Source organism: Pan paniscus, chromosome 22 (genome assembly GCF_029289425.2).
Source record: "Pan paniscus chromosome 22, NHGRI_mPanPan1-v2.0_pri, whole genome shotgun sequence".
NCBI lineage: Eukaryota > Metazoa > Chordata > Mammalia > Primates > Hominidae > Pan > Pan paniscus.
This window is the reverse complement of record NC_073271.2, coordinates 21080455-21094925: the sequence shown is the minus strand read 5'-3', so window position 1 is coordinate 21094925 and position 14471 is coordinate 21080455.

Here is a 14471-nt window from a genome sequence, read left to right as displayed (position 1 = left end):
GGATCACCTGAGATCAGGAATTTGAGACCAACCTGGCCAACATGGTGAAACCCCGTCTCTTCTAAAAATACGAAAACCATCTGAGCATTGTGATGCACGCCTGTAATTGCAGCTACTCGGGAAGCTGAGGCAGGAGAGTCACTTGCACCTGGGAGGCAGATGTTGCAGTGAACCATGATCGTGCCACTGCACTCTAGCCTGAGCAACAGAGCAAGCCTCTGTCAAAAAAAAAAAAAAAAAAAAAAGAAACAAAAGAAAAACACCACAAACAAAACAAAGAAGCCAGTCTAGTACATTTTAAATTTAAGATATTGTACTTCTGTTATAGAATTTACATTTACTGTTTCATATAGTTTTCATTTATCTGCTGTTACTCTGAATGTGTTCACTCATGATAGTACATTTATCCCTATGTTTATGAATATATTTATAAGATACTATAAAATCCTTGTCAGCTAATCTCTGAGGACTTGGAGAAACTGAAACTCTCATGCACTGTTGGTAGGAATGTAAATTGGTACAACTCCTTTAAAACAGGTTTTGGCAATATCTATTCCCATGAAGCATACACATCTTCCATGACACAGCTATTTGACTTCTAAGTGTACACTGAAAAGAAATAAATATCTCTGAAAGAAGATATAAGCAAAAGTATTTATACCACCATTAATTATAATAATTGAAATCTGAAAAGTCTCAGATATCCAATTTATCAAAATTGTAATAATTATATAAGCTAGTATATTAAAGCAATGTATATTAAACAACAAATAAATGAACACACTGCTTCTACATGCAAGGTTTTGGTAAACATTGAAAACTTTGATTTAAATGAGCCAGACACTAACTAATCTATACTGTTAGAATAAATTTAGAAGTTTGTGGATTTGTTTTTTTGATCCTGGAAATTTAGAAGTTTGTGGGTTTGGTTTTTTTATTGTTTTTGGTTTTTTTGATTAACATGGGGAAGGCATAAACAAAGCTTCTTGGTTGCTGCTATGGTTTAGATGTTTGTGTCCTTCTCAAAATTCACAACGGAATGTAATCCTCATTATGGTAGTCTTAAGAGGTGGGATATTTGGGGAAGAGATTAGACCATGAGAGCGCTGTCCTGTTGAATGGAATTAATATCTTTATAAAATGAGTGTGCGGGAGCCGTTTAGACCTTCTTGCCTCTCTACTTTCTGCCATGTGAGAATGAAGCAAGAAGACCTTCACCAGCTGGAAAGCTGATGCCTTGATCTTGGACTCCCCAGTCTTCAGAACGGTGAGAAACACACTTCTGTTGTTTATAAATTACCCAACCTGTGATATTCTGTTATAGCACTGGAAAAAGACAGTTGCTATTAATATTTTAATAATCTGGGAAATAGTTACGTGCATTTTTCGTAAGAAATCATCAAGTTGTACACGTAAATGTGTGCACTTTTCTGTACATCACTTATCTTTGTTATAAAAAGGCTGACATAAAAATAAAAGATAGGCCGCATCTTTATTCACCTCTTCCCCTTTCCCGCTGCTAATGTGAATGAGATGGTTGGAGCCATCTAAGACAATGTTGTGAAGTACTAAGTATCAAATAACAGTAGATGGAATATGTGGATATGCATAAACTAATAGATTTATATTCTGTGTGAGACAGGTAAACTTCTATCTTATTAAAAATAAAAATACATGTACCTATCAATGGAACAGTTGTGCTATCTAAAGTTAGTTGATAATATTTTGTAAATAATTTATTACCTGATACAGCTGCTAACTTAGGGAACTGAAATTCTTCCATGTCCAGAGATTTTATGATAAGATATAAATCCTGCCTAAGTCTGCAGTTATTTTTTTTCAATACAGAAAGATGTATTAACACTCTCCTTACAATTGTACTTCATGGTTCAGTGCATATATCACATCCACACTTACAAGGTGTCTTCTAGCTGGTGCTGGAATTGTCTTCAGTATTCAAACGTATTATTTTATAAGGTCATCTATACCAGAGTGATAGAGGATATGATGATATCAATTAATTCTGTGAGAATCAATTTTGCTAGAAGGCAATTTTCATGGTATAAAGCAACACTGTATGGGCCATCGTGATTGCCAAAGAGACACTCAGTAAGTCCAATAGTATTTTGGGGAAGATAAACCTATGTCCCACATAAACGATTATTCCACTATCAAAAATGTAAGAAAGGTGAAAATATCTATAAATCTCCATTTGACATATATGTTTTATCTGGACAGAAAACAGTGGGAACTGGGGAATAACACTTGATTATCGTTTCACCAGGATCATTTGTAGCAATTCCATTTCATATTGGTCATCTGCTTTAGCAAATCAACACAACGCCCAGCTCCTGAAATATAGCTTCTGATGTAACAAATGTATATTTCTTACAAAAGATAGAACCTTGGAAACAATATGTCACTTAAAGATTAAAGTATCCTGCCAAAACCTCTGTCACATAATTAGTCTCAAACCAGAAGTCCTATTTATATAGCCCAAAGGATACAATTTTGATCCTCAGCATTGATGTATATATTTCCATATGATTATGAAAATATCTACTCATGAAAAAATATATACTTATGAAATGTTTAATTATGAAAATATTTTAAAAGCCCAATGTGATTTTTAAAACAGTCCTATAGGTAATAGTTTACTATATCCATGTAGTCATCCCCAAAAGGAGAAATTATATGCAGAGAAGTCAATGGTGTGAGAAAAAACTTAGACTTTCATGTGTATTTTTTGCCTAGAAGGAAAAGTTGAAGCATTAATATTTACTAATGTTCAGAATAAGGATTGACACTACCACTTTCACTCATTACAGATGCCAGAGGGTCACATGGCCTAGATTTAGGCTTCTGGAGGAAACACAGGGAAAATCACAGCGCAAGGGGTTATAATTGACACCTTCACGTGTTAATGAGCTTCCTTCATACTGCAATGCATTTTTATTTCTGTACTGTGGAATATATGTGTTCTTATGTTTTTAAATATAAAATTTTTACCCTTTCCAGACTGTGAGATAGTGGAAGGGGATAGGTGGGGTGGTTAATAGATACAAAAAATAGTTAGAAGAATAAATAAGATCTAGTATTTGATAGCACAACAGGATGATATGGTTAATATTAAGAGTAATTTAATTATACATTTGGATTGTTTATAACACAAAAAATAAATGCCTGAAGTGATGAATACCCATTTACCCTGATGTGATTATTACACATTGTATGCCTGCATCAAAATATCCAGTATACCCCATAAATAAATACTATGAACCCACAAACAATTTTAAAAATTAAAAATTAAGGTTTTATGTAGGAGACACTTTAAAAGATAATATAAAGAATAAATGATGAGTATAAGCTATTTTATATCACACAGTAATTATTCTGTGGTAAGAAATTTTTAGATATCAAATGAAAGTAGGCAATTTTTAAAATGTATTATAAAAAGAAAAATCCAATTATTTTGATTTTGTAGGCACTTCTATAAAAAAGAGTCAACAGTATTTTGCTATGCTGCATATATTAAATCACACATACACATACTCAACTTTCAGGCACACACAAACACACATACAGAGGCATCACTCAAAGCAAAGCCAACATCTTAACAATAATTAAGAACATAACTTTCTTCTTGAAAGAAACTCATGCTATAGATATAAACTTCTGTTTAAAAATATTTTTCTAGTTGTACTGTTTAGTTGCCATAAACACTACAGTGAGTTAAATATAAAAATCTTATAACTTAAATTTTAATGTTTGAAATTTTTAGTATAATAAAAATTCTTTAAAAAGAATTTTTGTTTTTTTCTTCTTTTTCCCCAACAACATACAGTTGACTTTAGAGAATGTTGACATTTAATTGCATAAGTTCAACAAAATCATTTGTAAAGCCAGTAGGTAAAATTGGTAAATAAATTAGTATGATTCCATAAGCACGGACAAGGAGGAAGTTCTTCCACTTGGATCTCTGTGTTTGCTTGGTTTTTCCCCAGTTCCTACAGCTTTAAAAAAGTTCAAATCACTGGATTATAAAGGAATTTCAAAAATTAATGAAGTATTTCAAATCAAGTGTTTATGCTTATACACAATATTTAAAATCATTGTCTTTATCTCATTACTTTAAATATGATTTTTAAGCATATATTATAGCATATATAAGATATAAAAATTTGTGCAATCAAAAATGACAACAGTGATATTACAACCAATCCCACAGGAATAGAAAAGATCCTCAGAGACTATTATGAACACCTCTAAGCACACAAACTAGAAAATCTAGAGAAGATGGATAAATTCCTGGAAACACAAACTTCCAAGATTGAATCAAAAAGAAATTTAAACCCTAAATAGATTATTATCAAGTTCCAAAATTGTATCAGTAAAAAAAAAACCTACCAATGAAAAAAGCCCTTTACCAGATGGATCCATAGCTGAATTATTCTAGGCATACAAAGAAAAGCTAGTACCAATTCTGCAGAAACTATTCCAGACAATTGAGAAGAAAGCACTTCTCCCTAAATCATTCTACAAAGGCAGCTTCAATATTATACCAAAATCTGGCAAAGACACACAAAAAAACTACTGGACAAAATCCCTGTTGAATATAGATGCAAAAATCCTGAACAAAGTACAGGCAAACCTATTCCAGCAGCACATCAAGAAGTTAATTTGCTGTAATCAGGTAGGCTTTATTCTTGAGATGAAAAATTGATTTAACATGTGAAAATCAATAAATGTAATTCATCATGCAAACAGAATTTAAAATAAAAACCATGTGAGCATCTCAATAGATGCAGAAAAAATCTTTTGATACAACTGAACATCCCTTCATGATAAAAGCCTCAACAAACTAGGCATTGAAGGAATTTACCTAAAACAATAAGAGCCATATAAGATAAATCTATAGCCAACAAGCAAAAGCTGGAAGCATTACCTTTGAGAATAGAAATTAGACAAGAAAGCCCACTCTCACCATTGGTATTCAACATTCTATGGGAAGTCCTAGTCAGAGCAGTCAGGCAAGAGAAAGAAATAAAAGGCATCCAAATAAGAAAAGTCAAATTATCTTTCTTCACTGAAAGTATGATTCTATACCTAGAAAATCCTATAGATTCTACCAAAAAAAATCCTAGAACTGATAAACAACTTGAGTAAAGTTTTAGGATACAAAATCAGAGTACAAAAATCATAACATTTCTACACACCAGAAACATTCAAGCTGAGAGTGAAATCAAGAACACAATCACGTATACAACAGCTACACACACAAAATACCTAGGAATACATGTAACCAAGAAGGTGAAAGATCTCTACAAGGATAATTACAAAACATGGCTAAAAGAAATTATAGATGACACAAACAAATGGAAAAATATCCCATGCTCATGGATTGAAAGAATCAATATTGTTAGTGACCATACTGACCAAAGCACTCTACAGGTCCAATGTTGTTTCTATCAAATTACCAACGTAATTTTTCACAGAATTAGAAGAGCCCAGATTGCCAAAGCAATCCTAAGTAAAAAGAACAAAGACAGAGGCATCACATTAGCCTACTTCAAACTATACTATAAAGCTACAGTAATCAAAACAGCATACTACTGTTACAGAAACAGACACATAGACCAATGAAATAGAATAGAGAATTCAGAAATAAAGCCACACACCCAGAATCATCTGGTTTTTGAAAAAGATGACAAAAATAAGCAATAGGAAAAGAACCCCAGTTCAATAAATGGTGCTGGAATAACTAGCAAGCAGAAGTGTGAAACTAGATCTTTACCTTTCAGCACATTAGATAAATAACTCAAAATGTATTAAAGATACAAAGATTTAAATGAAAAATCTCAAACTATAAAAATCCCAGAAGAAAGTGTAGGAAATATCATTGAGAACATTGGCCTTGGAAAAGTCATAATGACTGTCCTCAAGAGCAATGACAACAGAACCAAATATTGACAAGTGGGACCTAATTAAGTGCTTCTGCACAGCAAAAGAAATTATCAACAGAGTAAACAACCCATGGAATGGGAGAAAATATTCACAACCTATGCATCCAACAAAAGTCTAACATCCAGAATCTATAAGGAACTTAAACAATTAAACACACAAAAAACAAATAACCCCATTAAAAAGTGGGCAAAGGCCATGAACAGACACTTCTCAAAAGATGGCATACACATGGCCAGTAAACATATGAAAAAATGTTCGACATCATTAATCATCAGTGAAATGCAAATCAAAATTGCAAGGAGATACCATTTCCCACCAGTCAGAGTGACTGTTACTAAAATGTCAAAAAATGCAGAGGCTTGTGAGACTGCAGAGAAAAGATGATACCTACATACTGTTGGTAGGAACGGAAATTAGTTCAGCCACAGTGAAAAGCAGTTTGGAATTTTCTCAAGAAACTTAAAACAGAGCTACCCCTTGACCCAGCAATCCCACTAGTGGGGATGTACACACAGGAAAATGAATGGTTCTACCAAAAAGACACAGACTTCTATGCTCATTGCAACACTATTCACAATAGCAAAGACATGGAATCAGCCTAGGTGTTCATTAACTTGAGTGGATTGGATAAAGAAAATGTGGTACATATACATAATGGAATATTAGGCAGCCATAAAAATAATGAAATTATGTCTTTTGCAGCAACATGAATGTAGCTGGAGGCCATAATCCTAAAGAAATTAATGCAGTAACAGACGACCAAATGTTCTCTTAGAAGTAGGAGCTAAACACTGGGTACTCATGGATGCAAAGATGTCAACAACATACACTGGGGACGACTAGAAAGGAGAAGAAGAAAGGGGAGTAAAGGTTGAAAAACTACCTAATGGGTGCTATGTTCACTACCTGGGTGACAGGATCATCCAGACCACAAATCTCACACACAATATGCTCATGTAACAAACCTGCAAATGTACTCCCTGCATCTAAAATAAAAGTTGATATAATTTATTAAAATATGCATATTTTAGTTGTTAAATTAATTTTAATTTCATATTGATATGGATGTATGGGCAACATCATTTTGCAATGAATACAGTCTTTGTCACCCTATGGTACATACATCAATTTGTTCAACAAGAACTTTTAATTGCCTATTATAGAACACTGTAGCACCACCATTGGCTTGGCACAATGGGGAGCAATTTTTCTACAGCAGATCTAACAATGAATTATATATTTATTTCTATATTTAAAAAATTTAATGTTGCATTTTATTTATTTTAAAGATCATAATTGATATTAAATCAAAGAATAATTGATATAATTATAAAATTTAAAGGTTAACAATAGATATAATTAAATTATTTTTAAATTTAGAAATACAAATTGAACACATTCTTTGCCATGAAAAGTATAGAAAAAATGTATGTGATTTTCAGATTTATATTCATACAAACCAGGATTATGGCTTCCTAAAACACAAAGATTTAGTTGATATTGGATCTTTATTTATGTGAGAGTGGCTTATATATTTTAAGTTAGCTAATGCTACCAGGAAAGAAGGAAACTTCAGTAAGACATGTGAAGCCTTTCTATATTGCTGTGATCTTGTTTATATTTAGTCTGCTTTCTAACACATGTATCAATATGTTTTTAAAAATTCGGATAGTAATATTTTATCCTTTGTGTGCCACACAGTCTCTGTTGCAGCTGCTCAACGGTGCTGTTGATATGTAAAAGTAGCCACAGACTATGCATAAGTGAATGAGTGTGATTCTGTTGCAACAAAAAATTTATTTATGAAGGTAGGCAAGGGTCTGTATTCCAAGACAATTCTTCATGGATCTCTAATATTTCTGCCCCATCTTGCTGACAAAAGATTTATCGGCAAATTTTCTCCAGGGTATCTTTCCAATGCCGTTGGCATTATTGGAAGAGTTTGAAGGTAAAGATAATGTGCCCTTTTGGAGAAGATTTGGTTACCTTCCAGGATCATAAATATTAAATAACTCTTCTTCTAGAGATTGGGCAGGTTTGCTAACAGCCCTTTTAATAAGATCACATCTTTCTAATATTCTTCCCCAGTAACGCACCTCACTGCGTGTGCTGGCACGTCTGACCCTCATTCATGTGAAAATTGGGGTTGAGTCAACCCAAGCAAAGATGTTAATCTGTTTACTGCTATTGTTGTGAATAAAAGCTCTAATGGGCTCTGCCAGTGTCTATAAAATTGCGGTAGGTTATTTTATCAATAGAAAACAGGCTAAAATCTCAGAGCCTCCACAATTCTTGACAAACCAGATCTAGACAGAAGGGAAAGTTGAATGATTAATGTATTAAGTAATTCTCTTGGTGTCTTTATTTCAATAGCTGGTTTTGCTTTTTTCCAGAATGAACTGCCTATGACTTTTTTTTTTTTTCAAGTGGTTCTAAGATTTTACTCTAAGTAGCTTAGGACATCAAGTAAAGTGTTGATTACATAGCTGAACCTGTGTAGTTTGACCCAAGGGATTTTCAAGTGTTATGCAATAAGATTGTGATTAAGAAAAAAGTATTTACATACTAACATGCTGCATAATTTCCACGATCCTATTTTTTACCCTTAGGTAAGCAGATAATCTCCAACTTGTAATGGTTTGTTAATGATTTTTCAACTTCGCTTTGAATTTATTGGGTTATTAAGCATATTTTTGACTTAGGAAATTTTCAGCTTACAGTGGGTTTATCTGGATGTGACCCTATCATAAGTCAAGGAGCATCTGTGTTTCAGTGTCAGTAACTGCTTTCTTTACTGGCATAAATAACTGAAATCTATAAACTTATTCCTGCAACAATTCAAACATATGAAGGCAATCCTGACAATATTTAGGTCTCTAGCACTATAGGTAAGCAGAGTCCGGAGTTACTGCTGATTGCCCGACAATTTGGATTTCTAGTCACTAGCATCAGAATTGAGCTGTCACTTTCATTTTAACTCCTAACCGCCACACTTAATGTATCACGGTATTTCCAGATTTTCTAACACTAAGTCATTTTTACATTCCTATAGCAAATCCTTCTCATCACCATGGATTATCCTTTTAATATATATTTGAACCAAATTTGATAGTATATTATGTCAGGTTTTTGCATGTCTCTTTAATAAATTAAATGAATCCAGACATTTTATTATATTATTATTGTAAATGTTTGTCTTTAAGTTGAGTTTAGAAGAGTAATTGAGCAGATTTGTATTGTGTAATCCTAGGATCACTGAATACCATGAATATTTTCCCTTCTTTATTAACTTTTAAATACTCACATAAAAGCCTCTGGACCTGAGATCTTGGGGATATAGGTGAGGGTGTTTCTGTGACTTTTGTTTTTATGGGTAGGTTTCTCTTTGACATTTTTATTTTTCAGTACAATGTAGGTGTTCTACATTATCAGCCAATGTTTATAATTTATGTTTTTTAAACAAATCAAATCTGTGGTTCTTGTTATTGAACTTTTCAAAATTATATTTATAGACTAGTACAATTTTTAAAATATATATAATTTTAAATCACCTATTTATTATAAAAATTGCATACCTATAGTATTATTTTTATAATAAATAAATATAATAAATATATTATTTATATTTATTTATTATAAAATAAATAACAAAATTAATTTTATTATTTTTTAAAAAACATTTGTAAAAATTGCAGAAGATGCCAATATGTCCCTTGAGTCGCCTTATGTATCTTATTTACCTTCCCAGAATTAGCCAGTGTCATCATTGTGGTGTATACATGCAAACTTGGATATGTTCTTCTGGATATTTTCTGTTCAATATTCTTTGGCCAGTTTTCTAACTGGATGTCATATATCTATTAGTTTTTAGAAACCTTTTATTATGAATAGTAAAAGTCCCTTATAATTGAACCAAGTTTTTCCTCAAGTTGTCAATTTTCATAATTGTTTTTCTATTCTTTTTTTGACAGAGATGATTAAAATTTTAAATAAGTAAATTGTATCATCCTGTCAATATGGCTTTTTAATCATATTTTTAAGATATTTCTATACCAAGAGATGATTATTTTTCTAGATTTTTTTCTTTAAAGGTATTGTCATTTTCTCTCTCTCATACATCTTGACTTTAATAATTTGCAATTTACTATTGTATTTTAAATTTTTTATTGTGGAAAGTTTCAACCAGTCAAAAACAGACAAAATGGTACAATGATCCTCTGGGCCCATCATTCAGCTTCAATAGTTATCAACTCATTGTTTTTCTTATTTCATCTTTTCCCCCAAATATTTCCTTTCTGTCATTTTATTCACTTACTTTTATTCTTTTTTATTTTTCATTTACCTCTTTAAAAATTTGACAGAACATAGAAAATTACTTATTGGTATATTTCTTAGAAAAATGTAAATACTTAGTATATTTCTTGGTAACCTTTATTTTTTGGAGTACTCTACAAATGAGTCCATATGTAATTGTTATTCATTACAGTCGATAACATCTTAAGTCTGTTCTTCAGTTTGTTTTCATAAGGCTCCCATATGGACAACAAAAACATGTAGTTTATTGAGCATATAAAACAGGAAGGGAATTTTAGAATCTATAAATAATCTGAGATATTTTATGCTTGATTTACTGTTCTTGCTCTCATACAAAAATTGACAGGATTTACACAGAGAAAATTTTATGCTGACATAGTTGTTATTAAACAGAAAAACACACTTGTTCTATGCTAGTGTCAATATGGACTGTAGCTTTTCTTTTTAGATTTTATTTTTGCAGCTTTACTGAGATATTAATGACAAATAAAAGTTATATATATTTAAGGTATGCAGCATGACAATTTAATATATGTATACATTGTGAAATTGTGACCCCAACCAACCTAATTAACATATCCAATCACCTCACAGTTACTATTTTTTGTAGTAAGAACATTTAAGATCTACTTTCTTACCAAATTTCAAGTGTACAATACATTATTTTAGCTATAGACAGTATGCTGAACATTAGATTGCCAGAATGTATTAATTTTATAACAGAAATTGTGTATCCTTTGGCCAACATCTTCCATTTCCCCCAACCAGCAGCCCCAGCAACCACCATTCTACTCATTGTTTCTGTGAGTTCAACTCTTTCGGATTCTTCATATAAGTTAGATCATGTGGCATTTGTTTTTCTATGCTTGGCTTAGTACACTTAGCATCATGTCCTCCAAGTTCATCCATGTTGCTGCAAATGGTAAGAATTTCTTCTTTTTAAAGGCTGAATGATATTCTGTTGTGTATATGTGCACCATATTTCCATTATTCAGTCATCCATTGAAGAGCAGTTAGACTAGTTTCATGTCTTCACTAACTTACTTAGTATCATTCTTTGTTTCTTAAGGTAAAATTTTTATTGAGTAAAATTCACCCTTTTTGATGTACAGATCTTTCAGAGAGTGAGGCATTTTAGCATTGTGGTTAAAAGCAGCCACTCCATAATGTCTGTACTTCTTTATCATTTACTAGTTTTACAACTGTGACTACTTAAAATCTCCGTGAGTTTATGAACAAAAGATGTGTCAGGGAATAAATAGAATATGTACTGGATTCATAGTTCTCTTGCTGGCAAAAGTTGAGTCTCCATGAAGCAGACCCTAAGACAGTGTTCAACATACAGAATACTGAATTTGGAGTACTTTGGGGATCAATACCTATGGAGAGGGCGTGAGGGAGACCATGTCCCTAACTTGGTCTTGCTGTTACTTAACCCAAGGAATAGGGCTAATAGCAGGATTCAGGGTGGGATCTTGATTCAGGGTGGGGGTACATATTGGCTTGCTAGGCAGAAGCCTTCGCATTGTCTTCAAAAAGGAGTGGCAGTGATGGGGTGAGAACTCCATGACAGCACTCAATGGTCTTGTGTGTATCCATATAGGCCACATGGAAAAGGCTTGAGCCACCACTGATCTGAGTTTTGGTGTGACACCTTGTGATTCTCTTGGAACATAAGAGCACGTGAGGCTTATAAGAAGTTTCCACAAGGCCATTTTCTCACTTGCTTCCCCCATTTACCAAAGAGATGATCATGAGAGATGTTTTCATTGCCTCCCATTTTCTGATGAAGCATGAAGATTTCTACTGTCCCTCTTGAGATGCAGCTTGCAGGCCATGAAACAAGTTGGTTGCAGTCTAGAATGGCCTCAGCAAATGGCATTCTATCACCCATGTTGAATTTTTCTCCCCTTTTTCCTTAGTGTTGTCTTATACAAGCGCCCTGGGAAGCTAGCACCTTTGGGCACTCTTTCCTTCACTGTCTATGGAAATAATAAATTATCTGAATCTTAAAATGGCTCATTGTTCCTTTATTGGTGTATTTTTCAGAACTTTGTCTTCCTTGTCTTGTGTTCTTGACAAGCAGATGCTAATCCTTAATAGAAACAAGAACACATGGACACATGGAGGGGAATGACATACACTGGGGTCTATCGGAGGGTGGAGGGTGTGAGGAGGGAGAGGATTAGGAAAAATAACTAATGGGAATTAGCCTTACTACCTAATTCCCCCATGGGTTTACTACCTAAACCCCCATGACCCAAGTTTACCTCTGTAACAAACATGCACATGTACACCTGAACTTAAAGTAAAAGTTTTAAAAAAATGTGCCACTTCTACAGCCTCAGAAGGTTGGCAGGAATATAAAGTTTTAATGTTTTCAGGAACATCAGCCAAGAAGTATCCATTCCAGACTAGATTTAGACATTGTAGCCGCATGACTACTTAAACTTAGAGTTTAGCTCTCCTGTCTGTATTGACAAAAAAATCATGGGCCTTGGCGTCTACTTTTTCTGCTCTTCTGCTCCAGGAGATAATAGATTCATTTTAGGTTACTTCTAGTTTGTAAAATTGACATTCAAATGCCTGTTAATTGCCATATAAAGCAGTATATCAGAATAATCTGCTAGGCATTTCTCTAACATGGACCACAGGGCCTCACCTCCATAGCTGTTAAGTTAGTGTGTTTAATGTGAGACTTGATTATTGGCATTTCTTACAAATTTCCAGGTTCAAACTCTGAGAACCATTGTTCCAGAGTACTCACCAGAGGTTAGCCAAACATACCCAATTCCTGGCTAGTAGATTTTTTTCGACCCATGCCAACTTAAATCACCACCTGAACAACTGGAAATTCACCCTTTACCAGGGCTATTTGTGCTCAACCTACTAGCATTGATGGAAGTCTTCTTACCAACCAGTCATCACAATTCAGGTCTAAAACTTTATCTTACTGCCTGATATCTTGGACCACTCTTGGCACCCAGTATTGCAAGTTGGATTCTCTAGGAAGAAGACACCAACCAAGGTGGTAAGTAGTGTGCAGGATACTTTATTAGATAGCGCCTTTGGGATATGAACATGTGGAAGGGAGGATAAAAAATCAGGATTAGGCAGAAGGAGAAATCAAGCTCTCATATAGACTCCATGAAAACTTTGGCAAAGTGCACTGGGAACTCTGGAGTTAAAACCAACCACCCACCATATTGTCCCATAGTGGTCTAAAATAGCTAAGTGTTTTTACCAATGCCTCTATCAATCAGCAATTTGATATGGGCCACTCTGTAAAAGGCAGGACTTTTAATAAGCTGTTTCTCTCTAGCTGAGGCACCTGACAGCTGAAAGCTGCCTAGAGCTCTCCAAACAACTGGGACTAAAGCCCTTTTCTGAATAGCATAACACCTCTTCCACCTCACAGAATATAATTGGTGGCTGTTATTATGTCCTTTAAAAAATTCGCATATCTTGACAAGCATATTCCTGGGTATGTTTTGATCATGCTGCCATTGCAAATTAAGTCATTGTAATTATTTTGTTCTAAATGCCATTTCTCATAGAGGGTAAGGCAATTGTTTTCTTGTAAATTGATTTTTTACTTGGTCGTCTTGCTAAACTATTCTGTTTTTTTGTTTTTTACTATTTGGGTTTTATCTTGCTTGGAAATAGTACAGTTTGGAAATAATAAGGGTTTGTTTTTCTTTTGCAATATGTTGTTTATATTTTACTGCCTTTATGGATTGTGTTGATTAAGATTCAGTAAAAGATAAATAGTTTATGTGACAATGAGCCCTCATGCTTCTTTCTATTTTCAATGGGGACATTTAGCATATTCAATATTAATGATCATGTTTAATTTAGGGCTTTTATTAATATATCTTTTCAAACATATAAAGATAAAGAAATTTTGTTCTATTTCAAATCCACAAGTAATTTTATTGTGAAGACGCATCAAACTTTATTTTTTTGTTGCTTCTATTGGCTTTTGTAATCCCGAAAGATTAATAGATTTTTCCTTAAAATCTACTGAGTTAGATAATAAGTTTTCTAATGTGAAATTACCATTTTACGTTAGAAACCCTAATGGCACAGTAATCTTTTTAACACAGTGATAAATTCTATTTGCAAATATACAATAAGAAAGTTATATCCTTCTTACTTTTCATTTTTGAGCCAGCTGTTTTTTAATATTGGAG